The 14,680-nt window shown below is 38.8% G+C and overlaps 1 long non-coding RNA gene across 1 annotated transcript in view; it reads left to right on the top strand.

Moving 5' to 3' along the window:
• The first annotated feature begins 319 nt into the window (after positions 1-319).
• Positions 320-14,680, top strand: part of LOC128582312 (uncharacterized) — a 312,656-nt gene continuing 298,295 nt past the window's right edge. Inside the window, exon 1 of the long non-coding RNA XR_008379025.1 lies at positions 320-349. This is a non-coding gene — a long non-coding RNA (uncharacterized LOC128582312). The remainder of the gene's footprint in view (positions 350-14,680) is intronic.

Below are 14,680 nucleotides of genomic sequence, written 5' to 3'. Positions count from 1 at the left end.
AGGTGCAGATTACAGCTCCACCAGTTATTAGTTACAGAACTTAACCCAGCTGCACTCTCTCCATGCCTTATTTTGCCCAGGGTTAAGAGTAGCTTTATTAAATGAAATAATAAATATCAATACTAGACACACTAAACACTTTATAAATTGCATGATAAAATTAACATTCGTTAAGAAACAGTAAGTGCTGGGCACTGTGCTGAGGGCTTCACCTTGATTCTCTCAGAGTCCTCACAACAGCCATGAGAAGTTACCAGCTCTGTTCTCAATTCCTAAACAGAAGCTTAGAGAAGTTAAAGGACTTATTCAAATCACAGCGCACACATTTAGTGGTTACATCTTATAGTAAGTGGTGGCCAAAGCTCTTCTTTTTCATTACACTGTAATGTTATTTTTTTTACACACAGGAATCAAAGTCTTAGTAATGGCTTATTTTCAGTCACCTCTAGATTTTCTGTAAAGTTGTCATTTTTACATACTTTTTTATGTGACACTGGCATGGCCAATTTATCCAGCCTCAGGGACACAGAAGATATAATTGGGTAGTTGGAAAGTTCAGCTGAAGTTTCTGGAGGTATTTGGGAGAGCATGTGGACATTTATCTTGGAAAGAAACACAGCCTGACCCCATAAATCATATACCGTGTTTAGCTAATAACAAAATTAGTAGTTATGAGTTCATAGGAGCCGAAGGCAGAAGGGTAAATAGTTCATGAGCCAAAGGCAGAAGGGTAAATAGTTCTTTCTGTTGTCACTTCTCTTACCGTGGACCACTGTTCTCAGGTTCCTGCCACTCCCCATTCCGCTGCCTCATCTGCATTGGTTTGGGATCCTGCCCGGTGCTCTTCTCCTCTCTCCCATCTCAGACAACCGAAGACCTCCGGGGGTGCACGGGCGCCACTTTTCGGGGCACCGCGATCCACTAACTCCATCCATTGAGTCTTCAAGGAATCTTTGTTTTGTTTTTCTTTTTTTGAGACAGAGTCTTACTTTGTCCTCCCGGTAGAGTGCAGTTGGCATCACAGCTCACAGCAACCTCAGCCTCCAAGGCTCAAGCGATTCTCTTGTCTCAGCTTCCCAAGTACCTGGGACTACAGGCGCCTGCCACAATGTCCGGCTTTTTTCTTTTTTTTTTTTTTTTGAGATGGGGGTCTCCCTCTTGCTCAGGCTGGTCTCGAACGTGTGAGCTCAGGCAGTCCACCCTCCTCGGCCCTCCAGAGTGCTGGGGTTACAGAAATGAGCCACCGAGCCCAAGGAACCTTTCTAAGCAGGGAAAACACCGAGAAAACCCTTTACTTTTCCGGGGGCTCCTGACCTCCCCATTAACACCCACTCGGCTCCCGCTAAGCAGCGGCTCCCTCTGTGGCAGGAAGACCGCTGGAGCTGCCGGACTGACACCGCCACAGCCCAGCGCGGGGCCCAGAACACCACCCCCGCTTTCCCGGGTTACCTTGTCCTTGTCCAGCCTCATCTCCACGCAGCTTGCGGGAGAGCGTGTTATTGGACGGCATCGAGGTCCCGCCTGTCCCATTGCTGAGGCCTTTGGCAGCCCCGGAGGTCGGCACTGCGACCACTTCCCCGGTGGCCTGGACCATAGTCCAGCGCTACACAACCGCGGCAGCTGTGGTACCGCCACTGCCTTCCACGGGGACCTCAGCTACTGCTCAGGTAATGCGCATGTGCGGGTCTTACCGCTCAGGGGTCACAGCCCTGGAAGCCTCTACTGGCGAGCACCGATCAGGCTCTAGGAAGGAAGAGGAAGGAGTGGAGTTGGGGGAGGGCGGCGCTAGGTTCTCAGGTGGGAGGAGGAAATTTCAGGAATTAAAAGAGGCTGGAGTTCTGATGTGTGCCCTTGAGAAATGCATGTAAAATGCAATGAGACCTGTGCCTAACTTACACATTCTAATTAAATTCTCTTTAACGGTGAAAAGTACTTACTGAAGGCATAGTGTGTACCCTGTACTATGGTAGGCACTGGAGGAAGGAGTTGGTAGACGTTATTACGTTGTGATGGGTGCTCAGAAGGAAATGAAGTTCAGTGAAAGAATGATGGTGGGAGAGGCCCAATTTACTCAGTAAGTTGGGAAAAGAGTTTACATTTCAACTGAGATCTGATGCAGAATCAGAAACTTAAGGAAAAATCATTCCCAGGCAAGAAAAGGTGTAATGTAAGTGCAAGAAACTTGGTTCTTCCACAAATGGACCAGAGCAAGTGTTAACTGTGAAGTAATGAATAAGGATGGGAGAAAGAGAGAAATAAATTTCCAGAAAACTCTGGAAAACAAATATTGTCATTTTTTCCTTTCTTTTCTCACTTTTTAAATTTTTCATTGAAACAAAATCCTTGAATTTCTTGGAAAGTATTTGTCTGAAACACTAACAATTTAGCTCTTGTGGTACATTTTATGTTTCATATATACATACAGGTAGAGATATACTGTTTATCAGACTTAAGGGAAAATCATCTGTTACACAGATCGCATAGAAAGAACACTAACAGAATCACTCATCTCTACTCTGGTAAGTGAAGAAGAGAAGGCTCAAGTAGAAAAAAGATGAAAAAGAAGCAATAGCTAGGGATGAATTCAGTAGGAAAGGTGAAGGACCTAGTGTGGAAAAACATGAAAGTGCTATGGAGGAAACTTCAAACTTAAGTAAATGAAAGGATACATTGTTGTTTTCAGCAGGAAGACTCAGCATAAAGATACCATTTCTCTCTCATAGATAAATTTAAATTTAGCATAACCAAAATGAAAATATTAAAGACGTATATCAGTGTGTATATACACAAATCTCAGTTAGACTTTAACAAATCTGTATGATTAAAAGGAATGACAGTGATAGCACACAAAAGGAGAGGGATTACAAAAGAACACACATGACTGCTATATGGGAAATCCTCAAAATAGTATATATAGAAAGATAGAAAGTAGATTAGTGGTTCCAGGAAAAGGAGCGTTGGGAGGAGGGAATGGAGAGTGTCAGCTCAGAGATAGGGGTTCGTTTTGGGTGTAATGAAAATGTTCTCAAGCTACATTGTGGCGATGCTTGCATGACTCTGTGAATATACTACTGAAAACTGCTGAACTATACACCTTAAATGGGGGAGTTATATGGTACATGACATATTTAAAAGTTTTTTTTTTCTTTTCTTAAGTAAAGGGAAGGTAAACAGACAAAATGTTTAGGTCATAAGAAAATACTAAGATACTTTATTTTTTACAAACTTTATTCAGATACAATTTATGGGCCATAAACTTCACCTGTTTAAAATACAAAATACAACAGCTTTTAGTTTATTTACAGAGTTGGCAAATGTTGCTATACTCTCTTAGCATAGCATCTTACACAATAGGTAAGCTAAAGGTTTAATCAATAAAAAGTACTAAAATCGAGTTTTATGGCTTTATAACTTAGGGTTGTTAATTAGAATTTTTAGGAGCTGACTGTGGTTGTTTTAAACAGAATGTTATTTATTGAAAGAATATTGGGTAAGTCTTAGAATCAACAAGAAGGAAGAAGAACCAAGCTTATAAGAGAGGCAGAAACAAAAAGAGGCTAGGCACACAGTCATTGCCAAAACCACTGCACAGAATAGCTCATCCTGGACCCATTGTCACCACTGAACCCTGGATAGACAGACTGTTCCACCCACACGCATGACATGCTTCCAAAGCACAGCTGTTGGTTCTATCCCTGAAAACTCTGTGTTGTTTAAATTTTACCACCTCTTGAAGAATTCTCCACTGTCCTTGATTTTTTGTGTCACTTCCTCTTGAGTCAATGCTTCTCACTGGCAGAGCTCAGATAAAGTATTTGTCCCTACTTCCAGGGGAACTGAGAAAATGGAAAATTAGCATTAAAATTAACATGAAAGAGAACTCATGTCCTACACAACCCTCACTCCCACTAGGAAGTAAATAAATGGACAAATGAATGAAGGAAGGAATATGTGAATAAATAAATAGAAAATGTCCACCACAATGTACCCTTGAGCTAAGCAATATCAATATATACTATACTCTTCCCATACTTATACTTGAAAATTATTTTTGCCTAGCATGATGCAATTTATTTCCCACATAACCAAAATCTGACCTTACATCCCCCCCAAAAAAAATAAGCCATTGTTTTTCTTTTTTTTTTTTTGGCGGGGGCTAGGTTTGAACCTGCCACCTCCGGCATATGGGACCAGTGCCCTACTCCTTGAGCCACAGGCACCGCCCCAAGCCATTGTTTTTTTATTCAGCTCAAAGTAAAACCAATGTATGTATCAATAGCATATTACATATGGAATAAATGCAAAATAACCATGAACCACCAATCCTATCTCACATCTTACTCAAGAAATAAAATACAAGATTAGAAAACAGAAGTAGGGCAGCTTCTGTAGCTCAATGGGTAGGGTGCCAGGCACATACACAGAAGCTGGCAAGTTTGAACCCAGCACTGGACAGCTAAAACAACATTTTGGACAAATGCTATCCTCAAGACCTTATACCCCTAGATAAAGGACACACGTGGAGACCCTCCACCTGGGTCTTTCCCTCTGCCAGAACTTCTGGTGTCTTTTAGTCCTTCTGTCCAAAAGCTCTGGTGCTTTTTTACCCTTTTCTGTCTAATAAAATCCTATTTTACCACTGATCTGTTGTCTGCAGGTTCATTCTTTGAATCGCCAAGACCAAGGACTACCGAAGAAAGAAATTCTGGTAACACTAGGATTACAGATGTGAGTCAAGGTGCATTTTTATGGAAATTTTTAAACACAGCTAAGACCTTATTTCTCCCTGTATCATTTTTTTCTGGATTTGAATTAAGATGCATATATATATACTTTTTTTTTTTTTTAGTCAGAGCCTCACTTTGTTGCCCTCGGTAGAGTGTCATGATGTCACAGCTCACAGCAAACTCAAACTCTTGGGCTCAAGCGATTCTCTTGCCTCAGCCTCCTAAGTATCTGGGACTACAGGTGCCTGCCACAATGTCCAGCTGTTTTTAGAGGCAGGGTCTTACTCTGGTTCAGGCTGGTCCGGGACCTATGAGCTCACACCATCCAACCCCCTTGGCCTCCCAGAGTGGGAGTATTACAGGGTCTTACTATGTCGCCCTCACTACTATGAGCCACTGTACCCAGCTGAGATGCTAATGTTAATGTTTCTGTCAAAGGCTCCTTTAAAAATCTTGGCTTTGACCATAGCTCATTATCCATATTCCAGGCCATTTAATCCCACAGGTAAGAGTTGGAGTGAGGTATCTTTTTACTTACTCCTATGTACATATATCCAAATGGGAACTTTTTAGGTTTAGGACATCTCAGAGTTAATAGGTAAAAAAGGTACACAGGAACCAGTGAGGATGTTGGGTGAGGAAGCAGATAGTGTATGAAACAACTTTCCCTAGGGCTCCACTTAAACCAGGGTATGTTGAAACATTAACACAACTTTTCTGACAAGCAACTATCTACCCGTCCATTTTCATTCCATACTCTGTCATCAATAAACTGAATAAAAGGCAATGTTCTGACACCTGGAATGGTCTATGTTAGTCTGTGACACATTAAGGAAGTTATGATGTCCCCTAACAAGCCAATACACTGATCTGACATTACAAAATTGGTTATTTAATAAAGTGAACTATTAAAACATTTTTGAAAAACTAGATATATCTCAGTGGATATATCCTCAGATTAGGAATATCTTAGAAACACCGTATCTGACAAAGATTGTCTGTAGAGGAATGGACACTGTGCTTGCAAAGGACAGTTACTGATTCTTATCACATTAAAGGGACATGCTGAGAACAGGACTGTCTCCTGGCAAGCCTAGATATGTTTTGTGACTTGGGAGCAATCCCCGAAGTAACTCAGTGTTCCTGAATGAGGTAAGATTGGTTGCTCACTAGTAAGCTTGTGATAAACACTGATACTTAGTACCTTTTCATGAGGGTTGTGGGGAAAGAACACTTGAGGAAAAAACATATGAGGAGAGCACGTGGCAATCCTTATGCATGTAGCCCTCCTATGTAATCACCTTAACTCTCCACACCTGTTGTATATGTCAATTACCTTAACTCTCCACACCTGTTGTGTATAACCTTAATAAATTAGCTGTTGGGGAGGGAGCTCAGGGCTACCCTGCAATTAAGGTTAACCCAGCTCCTGCAAGCTTGTACTTCTAATCCATGTCACGCCTGGTTCCTTCCTGTGGTGACTGAGACCAATGCCATAGGGGTCACGACAATTGTCATCTAGAATACATGCAGAACTCTTACAACTCAGCAGCAAATAACCCAATTAAAAAATAGACAAGGCAGTGCCTGTAGTTCAGTGGGTAGTGCTCTGGCCACATACACCAAGGCTGGCAAGTTTGAACCAGGCCCAGGCCAGTTAAAACAACAATGATAACTGTAACAAAGAAAAAGATAACCAGGCATTGTGGTGGGCACCTGTAGTCCCAGCTACTTGGGAGGCTGAGGCAAGAGAATCACTTAAGCCCAAGAGTTGGAGGTTTCTGTGAGCTGTGACACCATAGCACTCTACTGAGGCCAACATACTAAGACCCAGTCTCAAAAAAAAAAAAAAAAAAAAAAAAGAAAAGAAAAGAAAGAATTCTATGTATTCAATTTTGGTATGAGGACAATTAATGACAATTAATGACACAATGGGGCATGAGGGGAAGGGGAGACCAGACAGAGAAGGAGGGAGTGGGTGACAGAAAGGAAAAGAAGAAAAAAAAAAAAAAACAAGAAAAGAAAATAGTGACTAATTCTCACATAAATTGGATTTAATTTTGACCAAAGTATATTACTTAAACATTAATTTTTATCAACTTGTTAATATGTTCTTTGGGATATGCCATTCTCACTTATAAGTGAAATATGTTTGTAATTTCCCCTTACAACAATATATTCTCTCCAATTTTAATATCAGGTGTATCAAGATCAAGTAGAATGATTTTGAAGTATTTCTTCTTTTTCTATTGTCTATAACATTTGGCATGATCTGTTTTTTGAAATTATCTTTTACTTTTATTTAAAAATATTAGTTGTCTATTTTTTGAGACTTAAAAATATAAGAAGTTAACAGATGACTCCATACTGAATCTCAGAGTCAAAGCATTCTATAATAGACATACTCTTATTTGACAATGTGAATGTTACTTTCTTTGCATTATTTTTATTATTATTGCTTAATATTTTGATGCAGCAATTCTCTGATTTCTTTTCTGAATGTATTTATGTTCATTCATTCTTTACAAGGTTTTTGTTCCTAGTTCTTATCTTAAACATTGTTGTTGTTATTAAATTTTAAGCCTCTTTAATTTTGTGAAGGCAAAAAAATGGAAACCTAATAAATACATGTATATGTAAAAATAAAAAAATTTAAAAAGCTAAAAAAAAAAAAGAAAGAAAGAAAACATAGGAATAATATTTGAAGATAAATTTCCCAAAAGATGGATAAATGGCCAATAACCCATGAAAAAACGCTCAATATCATTAGTCAAAGAAATGCTCATTTAACCCACAATGAGAAATTACATATGTATCCATCAAAAAGACTAAAATTAAGGTGACAGAACATAATAAATGATAGGAACTAAAACTCTTACACATTGTTGGTGGAATGCAGTCTGATAATTTCTTATAAAACTAAATGTTTAACTACCCTATGACCCAATAATTCCATGTCTATATACTGACCCCAAGTAAATAAAAACATATGTTGACAAAAGGATTTATATAGGTCTTTTGATAATAGTGTCTTATACATAATAGCCCCACACCTGAAACAGCCCATGTGGCCAGTAACAGGAAAATGGATAAGCACACTGTGGTACATTCATACAAGGGAATACCACTCTGTGGCAAAAAGATGCCATGGACATATGCAGCAACACAGACGAATCTCAAAAGCATTATGCCTAACAAAAAAAGCCAGAGACAAAAGACAACACACTTCATGATTCCATTTATATAAATTCAAAAGTAGGCAAAAGCAGGCCAGGTGCGGTGGCTCATGCCTGTAATGTCAGCACTGAGGAGGGTGAGGTGGGTGGATTGCCTGAGCTCACAGGTTCCAGACCAGCCTGAGCCAGAGCCATATCCCTGTCTCTAAAAATAGGTGGGCATTGTGGTGAGTTCCTGTAGTCCTGGCTACTGGGGAGGCTGAGGCAAGAGAATCGCTTATGCCCAGGAGTTTGAGGTTGCTATGAGCTGTGATGTCATGGCACTCTACCAGGGGTGACAAAGTGAGACTCTGTCTCAAAAAAAAAAAAAATAATATATGTTGGAGAAAAAAGTTAAAACACTTATTTGCCTTTATGGGGTTGGGAGTGGGGACCAACTGGGAAGGGGCATCCTGAGGTGATGGTAGGATGTTAGGAGTCTACAACAGTACAAGTCAAACTCAAAATCCAGTAAACATATACTAAATAAAATTTATAAGTAAGAAAAAAAACAGACGAGGTTGGACTTAAGCTCATTTTCTCTGTAGCACATTAAAAAAAAAAGTGAAGCATAAATGGAAGAAACATTTAAATGGTAGAATCCAGTGATGAGTATTCAGCTCTTAAATCTTTCAACTTTGCTGTTCCATCTGGAAATTTTTATGATAAAATATCAGAAAGACAGACAAGTGAACTGGGGTCAGCATTACAAAAGAACATATAGAGCCACAGCTCCAGGCACTGGTTGCCCCAGGTTGTGGTAGGGGGAACAACCTACCTTGTCTTTTTTTTTTTTTTTTTTTGGTTTTAATTTCATTTATTGATGATTTAATTTTTTTTTATTAAATCATAACTGTATACATTGATATGATCATGGGGCATCATAAACTCGCTTCATAAACCATTTGACACATTTTTATCACAGTGGTTAACATAGCCTTTCTGGCGTTATCTCAGTTACTGTGCCAAAACATTTACATTCTACATTTACCAAGTTTCACAAATACCCCTGTAATATGCACCACAGGTGTGATCCCACCGATTCCCCTCCCTCTACCCACCCCCCCCTTTCCCACTTCCCCCTATTGTTAAGTTGCAGCTGGGTTATAGCTTTCATGTGAGAGTCCCAAATTAGTTTCATAGTAGGGCTGTGTACATTGGGTATTTTTTCTTCCATTCTTGGGATACTTTACTAAGAAGAATATGTTCCAGCTCCATCCATGTAAACATGAAAGAGGTAAAGTCTCCATCTTTCTTTAAGGCTGCATAGTATTCCATGGTATACATATACCACAATTTATTAATCCATTCGTGGATCGATGGGCACTTGGGCTTTTTCCATGACTTAGCTATTATGAATTGGGCTGCAATAAACATTCTGGTACAAATATCTTTGTTATGTTGTGATTTTTGGTCTTCTGGGTATATGCCCAGCAGAGGGATTACAGGATTGAGGGGCAGATCTATTTTTAGATCTCTGAGTGTTCTCCATATATCTTTCCAAAAGGAATGTATTAATTTGCATTCCCACCAGCAGTGCAGAAGTGTTCCCTTTTCCCCGCATCCACGCCAACATCTCTGGTCTTGAGATTTTGTGATATAGGCTAGTCTCATTGGAGTTAGATGATATCTCAAAGTAGTTTTGATTTGCATTTCTCTGATGATTAAAGATGATGAGCATTTTTTCATATGTCTGAAGGCCGTGCGCCTGTCTTCTTCAGAGAAGTTTCTCTTCAAATCCCTTGCCCAGCCTGTGATGGGATCCCTTGTTCTTTTCTTGCTGATGCGTTTGAGTTCTCTGTGGATTCTGGTTATTAAACCTTTGTCAGAGATATACCCTGCAAATATCTTCTCCCATTCTGAGGGCTGTCTGCTTGCTCTGCTTACTGTGTTCTTAGCTGTGCAGAAGCTTTTTAGTTTGTTCAAGTCCCAGTAGTGTATTTTTGAAGCTGCTTCAATTGCCCGGGGGGTTCTCCTCATGAAATACTCACCCAGACCAATTTCTTCAAGGGTTTTCCCTGCATTCTCCTGTAGTATTTTTATAGTTTCATGTTTTAAGTTTAAATCTTTAATCCAATGAGTCTATCTTAGTTAATGGTGAAAGGTGTGGGTCCAATTTCAGTCTTCTGCAGGTTGCCAGCCAGTTCACCCAGCACCATTTGTTAAATAGGGAATCTTTTCCCCACTGAATATTTTTAATTGGCTTGTCAAAAATCAAATAGCGGTAAGTAGCTGGATTCATCTCTTGGTTCTCTATTCTGTTCCAGATATCTACTTCTCTGTTTTTGTGCCAATACCATGCTGTTTTGATCACTATCGATTTGTAGTAAAGTCTGAGGTCTGGTAGTGTGATTCCTCCTGTTTTGTTTTTATTTCTGAGTAATGTCTTGGCTATTCGAGGTTTTTTCTGATTCCATATAAAACGAAGTAATGTTTTTTCAAGATCTTTAAAATATGACAGTGGAGCTTTAATAGGGAGTGCGTTGAAATTATATATTGTTTTGGGTAGTATGGACATTTTGATAATGTTGATTCTTCCTAGCCAGGAGCATGGTATGTTTTTCCATTTGTTAACATTTTCAGCTATTTCTTTTCTTAGAGTTTCATAGTTCTCTTTATAGAGATCTTTCACGTCTTTTGTTAGGTAAATTCCCAAATATTTCATCTTCTTTGGCACTACTGTGAATGGGATAGAGTCCTTAACTGCTTTTTCAATTTGACTGTTGTTGGTGTATATAAAGGCTACCGATTTATGAATGTTGATTTTGTAACCTGAGACGCTGCTGTATTCCTTGATCACTTCTAGGAGTTTTGTAGTAGAGTCCTTAGTGTTTTCCAGATACACAATCATATCATCTGCGAAGAGCAAGAGTTTGATCTCTTCTGACCCTATATGGATACCCTTGATCGCCTTTTCTTCCCTAATTGCGGTGGCTAAAACTTCCATTACAATGTTGAAAAGCAATGGAGACAATGGGCAGCCTTGTCTGGTTCCTGATCTGAGTGGAAATGATTCCAATTTAACTCCATTCAATATGATATTGGCTGTGGGTTTGCTGTAGATAGCCTCTATCAGTTTAAGAAAAGTCCCTTCTAGACCAATTTTCTTGAGTGTTCTGATCATGAAGGGATGCTGGATATTATCAAAAGCTTTTTCTGCATCAATTGAGAGAATCATATGGTCTTTGTTTTTAATTTGTTTATGTGCTGAATTACATTTATAGATTTACGTATATTGAACCAGCCTTGAGACCCTGGGATAAAACCAACTTGGTCATGAGTATAATTTGTTTCATGTGTTGCTGGATTCTGTTTGTTAGGATCTTGTTGAATATTTTTGCATCTATATTCATTAGTGATATTGGTCTATAATTTTCTTTTCTTGTTGGGTCTTTTCCTGGTTTGGGGATCAGGGTGATGTTTGCTTCATAGAACGTGTTGGGTAGTCTTCCTTCTTTTTCTACATTTTGGAACAGGTTGAGTAATATAGGTACTAATTCCTCTTTAAAGGTTTGGTAGAATTCTGACGTGAAACCATCTGGTCACGGGCTTTTCTTTTTAGGGAGGTTTTGTATAGTTGATGCTATTTCTTTTTTTTTTATTAAATCATAACCGTATACAATGATATGATTATGGGGCATCATACACTCACTTCATAAACCATTTGACACATTTTTATCACAGTGGTTAACATAGCCTTTCCAGCGTTATCTCAGTTACTGTGCCAAAACATTTACATTCTACATTTACCAAGTTTCACAAATACCCCTGTAATATGCACCACAGGTGTGATCCCACCGATTCCCCTCCCTCTACCCACCCCCCCCTTTCCCACTTCCCCCTATTGTTAAGTTGTAGCTGGGTTATAGCTTTCATGTGGGAGTCCCAAATTAGTTTCATAGTAGGGCTGTTTACATTGGGTATTTTTTCTTCCATTCTTGGGATACTTTACTAAGAAGAATATGTTCCAGCTCCATCCATGTAAACATGAAAGAGGTAAAGTCTCCATCTTTCTTTAAGGCTGCATAGTATTCCATGGTATACATATACCACAATTTATTAATCCATTCGTGGATCGATGGGCACTTGGGCTTTTTCCATGACTTAGCTATTATGAATTGGGCTGCAATAAACATTCTGGTACAAATATCTTTGTTATGTTGTGATTTTTGGTCTTCTGGGTATATGCCCAGCAGAGGAATTACAGAATTGAATGGCAGATCTATTTTTAGATCTCTGAGTGTTCTCCATATATCTTTCCAAAAGGAATGTATTAATTTGCATTCCCACCAGCAGTGTAGAAGTGTTCCCTGTTCTCCACATCCACACCAACATCTCTGGTCTTGAGATTTTGTGATATAGGCTAGTCTCACTGGAGTTAGATGATATCTCAAAGTGGTTTTGATTTGCATTTCTCTGATGATTAAAGATGATGAGCATTTTTTCATATGTCTGAAGGCCGTACGCCTGTCTTCTTCACAGAAGTTTCTCTTCAAATCCCTTGCCCAGCCTGCGATGGGATCCCTTGTTTTTTTCTTGCTGATGCGTTTGAGTTCTCTGTGGATTCTGGTTATTAAACCTTTGTCAGAGATATACCCTGCAAATATCTTCTCCCATTCTGAGGGCTGTCTGCTTGCTCTGCTTACTGTGTTCTTAGCTGTGCAGAAGCTTTTTAGTTTGATCAAGTCCCAGTAGTGTATTTTTGAAGCTGCTTCAATTGCCCGGGGGGTTCTCCTCACAAAATACTCACCCAGACCAATTTCTTCAAGGGTTTTCCCTGCATTCTCCTGTAGTATTTTTATAATTTCATGTTTTAAGTTTAAATCTTTAATCCAATGAGAGTCTATCTTAGTTAATGGTGAAAGGTGTGGGTCCAATTTCAGTCTTCTGCAGGTTGCCAGCCAGTTCACCCAGCACCATTTGTTAAAAAGGGAATCTTTTCCCCACTGAATATTTTTAATTGGCTTGTCAAAAATCAAATAGCGGTAAGTAGCTGGATTCATCTCTTGGTTCTCTATTCTGTTCCAGATATCTACTTCTCTGTTTTTGTGCCAATACCATGCTGTTTTGATCACTATCGATTTGTAGTAAAGTCTGAGGTCTGGTAGTGTGATTCCTCCTGTTTTGTTTTTATTTCTGAGTAATGTCTTGGCTATTCGAGGTTTTTTCTGATTCCATATAAAACGAAGTAATGTTTTTTCAAGATCTTTAAAATATGACAGTGGAGCTTTAATAGGGAGTGCGTTGAAATTATATATTGCTTTGGGTAGTATGGACATTTTGATAATGTTGATTCTTCCTAGCCAGGAGCATGGTATGTTTTTCCATTTGTTAACATTTTCAGCTATTTCTTTTCTTAGAGTTTCATAGTTCTCTTTATAGAGATCTTTCACGTCTTTTGTTAGGTAAATTCCCAAATATTTCATCTTCTTTGGCACTACTGTGAATGGGATAGAGTCCTTAACTGCTTTTTCAATTTGACTGTTGTTGGTGTATATAAAGGCTACCGATTTATGAATGTTGATTTTGTAACCTGAGACGCTGCTGTATTCCTTGATCACTTCTAGGAGTTTTGTAGCAGAGTCCCTAGTGTTTTCCAGATACACAATCATATCATCTGCGAAGAGCGAGAGTTTGATCTCTTCTGACCCTATATGGATACCCTTGATCGCCTTTTCTTCCCTAATTGCGGTGGCTAAAACTTCCATTACAATGTTGAAAAGCAATGGAGACAATGGGCAGCCTTGTCTGGTTCCTGATCTGAGTGGCAATGATTCCAATTTAACTCCATTCAATATGATATTGGCTGTGGGTTTGCTGTAGAAAGCCTCTATCAGTTTAAGAAAAGTCCCTTCTAGACCAATTTTCTTGAGTGTTCTGATCATGAAGGGATGCTGGATATTATCAAAAGCTTTATCTGCATCTATTGAGAGAATCATATGGTCTTTGTTTTTAATTTGTTTATGTGCTGAATTACATTTATAGATTTACGTATATTGAACCAGCCTTGAGACCCTGGGATAAAACCAACTTGGTCATGATGTATAATTTGTTTGATGTGTTGCTGGATTCTGTTTGTTAGGATCTTGTTGAATATTTTTGCATCTATATTCATTAGTGATATTGGTCTATAATTTTCTTTTCTTGTTGGGTCTTTTCCTGGTTTGGGGATCAGGGTGATGTTTGCTTCATAGAACGTGTTGGGTAGTCTTCCTTCTTCTTCTACATTTTGGAACAGATTGAGTAATATAGGTACTAATTCCTCTTTAAAGGTTTGGTAGAATTCTATGTGAAACCATCTGGTCCCGGGCTTTTCTTTTTAGGGAGGTTATGTATAGTTGATGCTATTTCTGAACTTGATATGGGTCTGTTCTACATTTCCACTTGATTCTGGTTAAGTCTTGGAAGGTGGTGTGCTTCCAAGTATCGGACTATTTCCTTCAGATTTTCATATTTCTGAGAATAAAGTTTCTTGTAATATTCATTAAGGATTTTTTGTATTTCTGATGAGTCTGTGGTTATTTCGTCTTTGTTGTTTCTGATTGACGATATTAGAGATTTTACTCTTTTTTTCCTGATTAGGTTGGCCAGAGGTTTATGTATTTTATTGACCTTTTCAAAAAACCAGCTTTTTGATTTATTGATCTGTTGTATTATTCTTTTGTTTTCAATTTCATTTAATTCTGCTCTAATTTTGGTTATTTCTTTTCTTCTACTGGGTTTGGGGTTGGAATGTTC

Source organism: Nycticebus coucang, chromosome 1, assembly GCF_027406575.1.
Source record: "Nycticebus coucang isolate mNycCou1 chromosome 1, mNycCou1.pri, whole genome shotgun sequence".
NCBI classification, from domain to species: domain Eukaryota; kingdom Metazoa; phylum Chordata; class Mammalia; order Primates; family Lorisidae; genus Nycticebus; species Nycticebus coucang.
This window is presented reverse-complemented; position numbering and strand designations above follow the sequence as displayed.